A 6,295-nucleotide genomic window follows, 5' to 3' on the forward strand; every position below is an offset into this window, starting at 1 on the left:
TAAGGGTTGTCAGCAAGGAGGCAACACTTTCATTATGCAATTTGGATCCTTACATGCTTATTATTACTTAAATCTCATATCCCTGGCAAGGTTGTGAGTGTTCTACTGGTAGGACGCAAGTACCAGACCATGTTGTCGGTTATACTATAGCATTCCCCACGTTACAAGTAGGTTTACATACAAGTATTTCTATTGATTACTGTTTTAAGACTTCACTCACGTTTCATGTTCATGTTCAAGTTACATTCAGTTTCAGTTCATATCCTATATCTATGTTGTGCCATGTTCTTCATTTCAGCATGTTTTACATACTAGTACTATTCACCATGTACTAACGTCCTTTTTGCCCGGGGCCTGCACTTCACAGTGCAGATACCGGTTTTCAGGAGCATACATCTGTGCAGTAGGATCACTTCGGATATCAGCTTATTGGTGAGCCCCACTTCTCTCGGGGTTCAACATGGAGTCTGCATTAGTATTCAGTTTATGGTAGTCCAGGGCCATGTCCTGGTAGTTAGTATTCAGACATGTTTTGGAGGTTTCTTAGACATATGTTAGTTCACAGAGTCAGTTATGCTTTTATATTTGCAAACTATTGTGTTTCCATGATATTTCATGCTATGAGATAATTTCAAGACTTTATTCCGCAAATTACATTTTCATGATTTATTTAAGTTGCATCCTATAGATTATATTGTTTTGATGCCCATGTTGACAAGCAAGCCATGAGGTTCGCTCGGACACATGCAAGCAAGGCCCGAGTGCCGTGTTACGCCCAGGCCATGGTTCGGGGCGTGACAATAACCTTAATGAAGGTAGAAACGTGAGCATTGAAGGAGAACGTGCAAGTGATAGAATAGTTGAACGGAAAGGTATGTAAGGCTAACCGTTCTTTCATAAGGCATGGTTCTTTGGCCAAATATCTAATCTTCAATGAGCCTACGATGTCCTCCAAATGATGCTATCTTCAAAAGCTACTAATTTACAAGAAAAATGGTCATTAGCGAAGGGAAAACTGGTCCCTAAAAGTCTGATTCTAGTCCCTATAAGTCAATAGCGACCAGAAAAAGTTGGTCGCCACCCGTCCCTATAGGGTCCGACGCTAATGGTCAATAGCGACGAGATTATGTTACTGGTCGTAAAAGAGTTTACGGGACCGGAAAAAACCTGGTCCCTAAAACAGTTTTAGGGACTGTAAATCTAGTCCCTAAGTATGGATCAGTTGCATTTTAGCAACCAGTTTCCACTGGTCCTAAAGAGTCATTTCTTATCATTTATTTTTTAGAGCTACACAATTACCAGTATAGATAATCACACGCACATCAACAAATTATCAAAAAAATTCATGCTTTCATATATAAATATTGATTTACAAATGTAGAAATGGGTAATTAGTTACAGCTTGTAACAATATAACCACGGTACTGTTTACACAACCTGTTAATAAAATACAATATTTTTCCTAGCTACTTGCAATGGAGTCTTCAAAACTCTCATCTTGACTTGTAACTAAAACTCTTCAGACCCTGTAAAAAATTAAAAGTAAAATCTCTTTAGAAAATCATAATGATCGGATTAAGTATCTAAAATATGGAGTAACATAAATAGACAGGAACACTTGGATATTGCATACTTCCTTCTCTTTCAAAGCATGCCATTTTCATATATAGTCCAAGTAGATTTTTCCAAATACAGATTAATATAAACTAACCTATCCATATCTTTTAAAATATTCAAGTAACAATGTATACTTTGCACAATCATCAACTAATCAAATACATTTTAGAGCTTAAAAATTAGTTCCGATCAACATAAAATATAAGCTAGAATTTACTGAATGCACAACTTCATGGCATGTGATACTAACTAAACTCACCCAAATAATTGAAGAGGAGAATTCTTCATGTTCCACTTCATGAATTTGAATTACAGGAAAAAGTAAAGTTATTGTTAACCTAATAATCAACAGTTTTGAGAGCTATTTAACCTATCTTTATTAAATAAAAAAAAACAGTTTTGAGAGCTATATATCGAGAAAATTACATATATAAGAGCCAAAGACAAAGGGTTTTACGCAATCTACTGAAACCTCAAATCATTCTCCATGTATGTCTTTGTTCAAATAAAATAGTTGTTGTCTATAGCTAACATCATTCTTAACCTAAGAACTCCAACAGAGGTATTCCTTAAGAAGCATTTATTTGAAAAGAGCAAAGTAATCTTGAAAAACACAACAGAGAAACGGAACATATAAAGGAATTGGTACAAGAAATTAAAATTGAATGCAGCTTCTTTATCAAAACCAAGCAGGTGCTTCTATAGTGGGACCAACGCCATATGTGTTTCTCGTTCGCTTATCAAAGTTGTTGCTTCTGATGCACAAATGAAAACACATGGTATATTTCTTGGCTGAATTGGGGTTGATGAATTATGCTATGAATATCTACAGCCCATCGATTATTGCTGCCTTAGCAGTCTATGTTGCTCGACTCGCGCTGCATTGCAGTACTTTTGGGAATGAAACACTACAATTTCATATTGGTTTCTCAGAGTCTTAGCTACTAGGTTGTGCCAAATTTGGGTTACCTATCACATGGAGGGACCAGATCACGAGCTAAAGGTGATTTACAAGAAGTATTCCAGTTCTCATAAAGGTGTTGTTTGACTGCAACCTCCAGCTAAATCCCTCTATGCTCTTCATGCATAATCCCAGAAGGACTTAGTCTACCTCTTTTTTATTTTCTTATTTTCGTTAAACAATTTATTTAGATTTTTAATTAAACTTCTCTGATTTGTAAAAAGAAAAATACTATAAAAAAAGATGTCATTAAAGTTCATCGGTTACCACCCATCTCAGAATCAGAGTATAAAACATATCAAATTGAACATAAGTAAGGCTAACAATGTTCAGAGTTAACTCATATATAATTATATACCATATAAAGGTAAATTGGATAGTATCACTTTTCTATTACAACAACAACAAGAAGCCCAGTGTATTCCCACAAGGGAGGTCCTGGGAGGGTAAGATGTACACAAACCTTACCCCAACCATTGTGGGATATCACTTTTCTATTAGAATTTCAAAATAGTCCTTTCGACACGATATTAGCCAGAAAAAAGTAATAAATTACTTGTCCATATTCTAAGTCTTTAAGGTAGAGCGCAGGACAAAATACTAGTAGTCTCCATTTACTCAAGGAAGAATAATGCAGGTGAAACAATAAAAAATAAGTTCATTCAATAAACAACTCACATAAATCAAAATATATCGGTTTGACCAAAGTTCACTCATCTAACCCATTCTAAGGATTAAAATACATGGAGGTATAAACTTGCCAAATTCATATTGTACATCTATTCAGGGATAATCCTTAAGTACTTCAACTATCATTTATTTACATTAAAGCGAATTCTTAGCTTCTGCCCTTCTCTAGTTCCATTTATGCCCGAAATAGGGATAGTGATAAAGATAAGAAAGAATAGAAGTTAAATTACAATAATTAAGCATTACGGGGACAAGTTAATGGTGTAAATAAAGCATTTCATGATCCCAAGTCCCACTACTACACTAGTGAGATGAAAATGCCTGCCTATAGATGGAATAGGCGAAGCCTGGTTTAGGACAGAGTTGGATAACTATCAACTTAGTCTTATGCTCCCTCGAGGTCATTAAAATTATTGATACTGTTTCTCTTACTACACTTTCTAATCCTTTTCAGCGAAAATTGCGAATGAAATATACAATAAACTGTACAATGCTCATGCTCATGTTACAGGGAAGAAACTAAAGATTAGAAATGGAGAAACATTAATATAATCATTCAATTACCATCTGATAACTTTTTTTTTAAAAAAAAAGACATCATTTCCTTACAGAGATATCTGCTGAAAAATCATGAAGTACAATATCTCAAAGACAATATTGAGACATAGACTACGTAATATGGTGGATTGGATCTTTTATAATTTTTCATTTAGTCCAAGTTCATGAATAGTTATAAAATGTACTATAAATTGAAGGGTCCTTAGAAAAGAACAATATGGTAGCTCCAGTTCTCTTTTTCTTTCTCTTTATTGCTTTTTATGCTTCAACAATCAATATGTCCTGACTATATAATATCTCTTGACAACTTTTATCAATCATATGTTCAGCACAATGCACAACTAGAAAGCAGAACCAGCACAATGCACAATAGCAAAAAGCATAGCTTGCTTAAATAATAGATTAACTATATGCTACCACCTCAAATAGACAAAAGAAATGGATGTTTCAAGTAAATTTTTACGGACCTGTATGTGCTTCACGTTAATGGTCTTCTCCTGAATTGGATGATGTTGGAAGCTGGACCTCACGTTGTTGAGCTAATAACAATTCTTCAAAAAAGTTCTACTGATAACTGTTCTTTTATTGTTTGAGTTCATCCATAATAAATTTCTTATTGTCAAAAAGGATTTTAACCTTTGCTTTATGAGAAGTAATCTGTCACCAATAGTAAAAAAAAATTAAAAAAAATCTACAAAAATGTTCTAGATGAACTAGAAACAGCAAACCAAATATTATGGACACCTAACGGCTGCACTTACAGCCACATAAGAAGTCACGAAACCCCAACTTTATCAAAGATAGAACTTAAAAATATCAAAATATTCCCAAAGAGAAGTTCTAATCCCAACAATGCTTGGTAAAAATAGGATTCTATAAGTAAAATTGCACAATAAGTATCATAAATTCAGGAGTATAAAAAGATTTCATACCTGAAAAAACCAAAAATTCTTGAATTTCGCAAATCATATAACCCCAAATTATTTTAGCATGAACTCATTATTCTATAATTTGATACCATTTTGAGTTGGTCTTCACTAGAGATAAAATAAATCCATTATTATTTATATGGTCATCTAGAAGTAGGAAAACTTCCAACTTTAGCACCGAGGAATAATTTGTATAAACTTTAGCGAAGGAGATAATTCAGAATGGTACAAGAATATTCTCATAAAACTCGTCAGTTAGACCAGATGTACACACAATAGATCTACAACATTCAGACCGCAAAAATATTGTAAAAAGGAAAAACAAAGAAAAGCCTAAAATAGAAAACCCTAGGTATAACCAGACCAATTCAACAAAAAATTAAACAAACTGTCAGAGAAAATCTTAAATCAAGAACAACCCAGTGTTGCGTATTGTATAAAAATCGGAAAGTAAGAGATTCAAGAAGAAAACTCACTACAATATTGAATGGTGTGGATTCAGCCGAGTGAGAAACGCATCCTTAGGTGTGAGTGATCAAGTAGCGGAAGACCCATTTTATTCCGAGCACTTTGGTCCGAACCCACCTATTGACCGATAAGTGCAAATGGGTATCTTTCGGATCTAGAGCTCCATGTTGACAGAGAATGAGAGATGTGATTATGATTGTAGCTTGGGTAGGTTCTGAGATTTGGGGATTTAGGGTTTTACAACTTTGACAGGGACGGGACAATATTTTGAGAGTGCAACGTCAATTAGAGTGTTATGTTTCTTTTATTGTGCTTTTATTCTCTATTTTTTAGAGGTAAAAGTAGGAGCAGCACCTCTTGTCCCGCTTAATTTAGAGCATTAGGGACCGGACAACCATCCCTTCGACGACTAGATTTAATCCCTTCGCGTTAGAACCGCAACTTAGGACCAAGAAAAAATCTCATCCTTATAGGTATACTTTTAAAGACCAGTTTTCTAGCCTGTCGCTAATTGTTGGTCTTTGATAAGCCTTTTTCTTGTAGTGTAAGCTCATAATTATCGATATGTTACGATTGTACTGAATTCCTCATATGACTAGTAATCCTATAAGGATAGATGTAATGAACGACGATAGTAATGATGCTAAAGATGCTTATGAGCTTTTATGTATATGTTCCTATGTATGGCTATTATGAAACCCCGAGCTTATATGGCCGTGTAGAATATAAATATATATATATATATATATATATATGATGCGTACGCACCGCTGCAGTTGGGTACGGATAGCCCTGAGCCTTGGTAGGGCCAGGTATGTATGATCACCGAGCCTAGCCATGGTCAGGTACGCGAAACACCGAACCTTCGTGGTCGGGTATGCTATGTAAATGATATGTATATGAATATAGGTATGAATATGTATATGAATATGACCATGGATACGATATGTAAATGAGTACGAATGTGAATACGGATACGGATATGGATGTATGTACACAATCACGCGTTAGAAATGGAAATTCCCTATGAGAAGCGAATAAGTGCTTATGACGATGATACTACTATCTCCCA

The 6,295-nt window shown here is 34.8% G+C and overlaps 1 long non-coding RNA gene across 1 annotated transcript; it reads right to left on the reverse strand.

Moving 5' to 3' along the window:
* Window positions 1–1,353: 1,353 nt before the first annotated feature.
* LOC132645202 (uncharacterized) lies at window positions 1,354–5,534 on the reverse strand. Its single transcript, XR_009584046.1, has 3 exons — window positions 5,232–5,534; window positions 4,294–4,483; window positions 1,354–1,526 (listed from the first exon to the last, which is right to left on the reverse strand). It is a non-coding gene; the product is annotated as an uncharacterized LOC132645202 (long non-coding RNA).
* Window positions 5,535–6,295: the final 761 nt, after the last annotated feature.

The sequence above is a fragment of the Lycium barbarum genome, chromosome 1 (genome assembly GCF_019175385.1).
Source record: "Lycium barbarum isolate Lr01 chromosome 1, ASM1917538v2, whole genome shotgun sequence".
In the NCBI taxonomy this organism is placed as follows: domain Eukaryota; kingdom Viridiplantae; phylum Streptophyta; class Magnoliopsida; order Solanales; family Solanaceae; genus Lycium; species Lycium barbarum.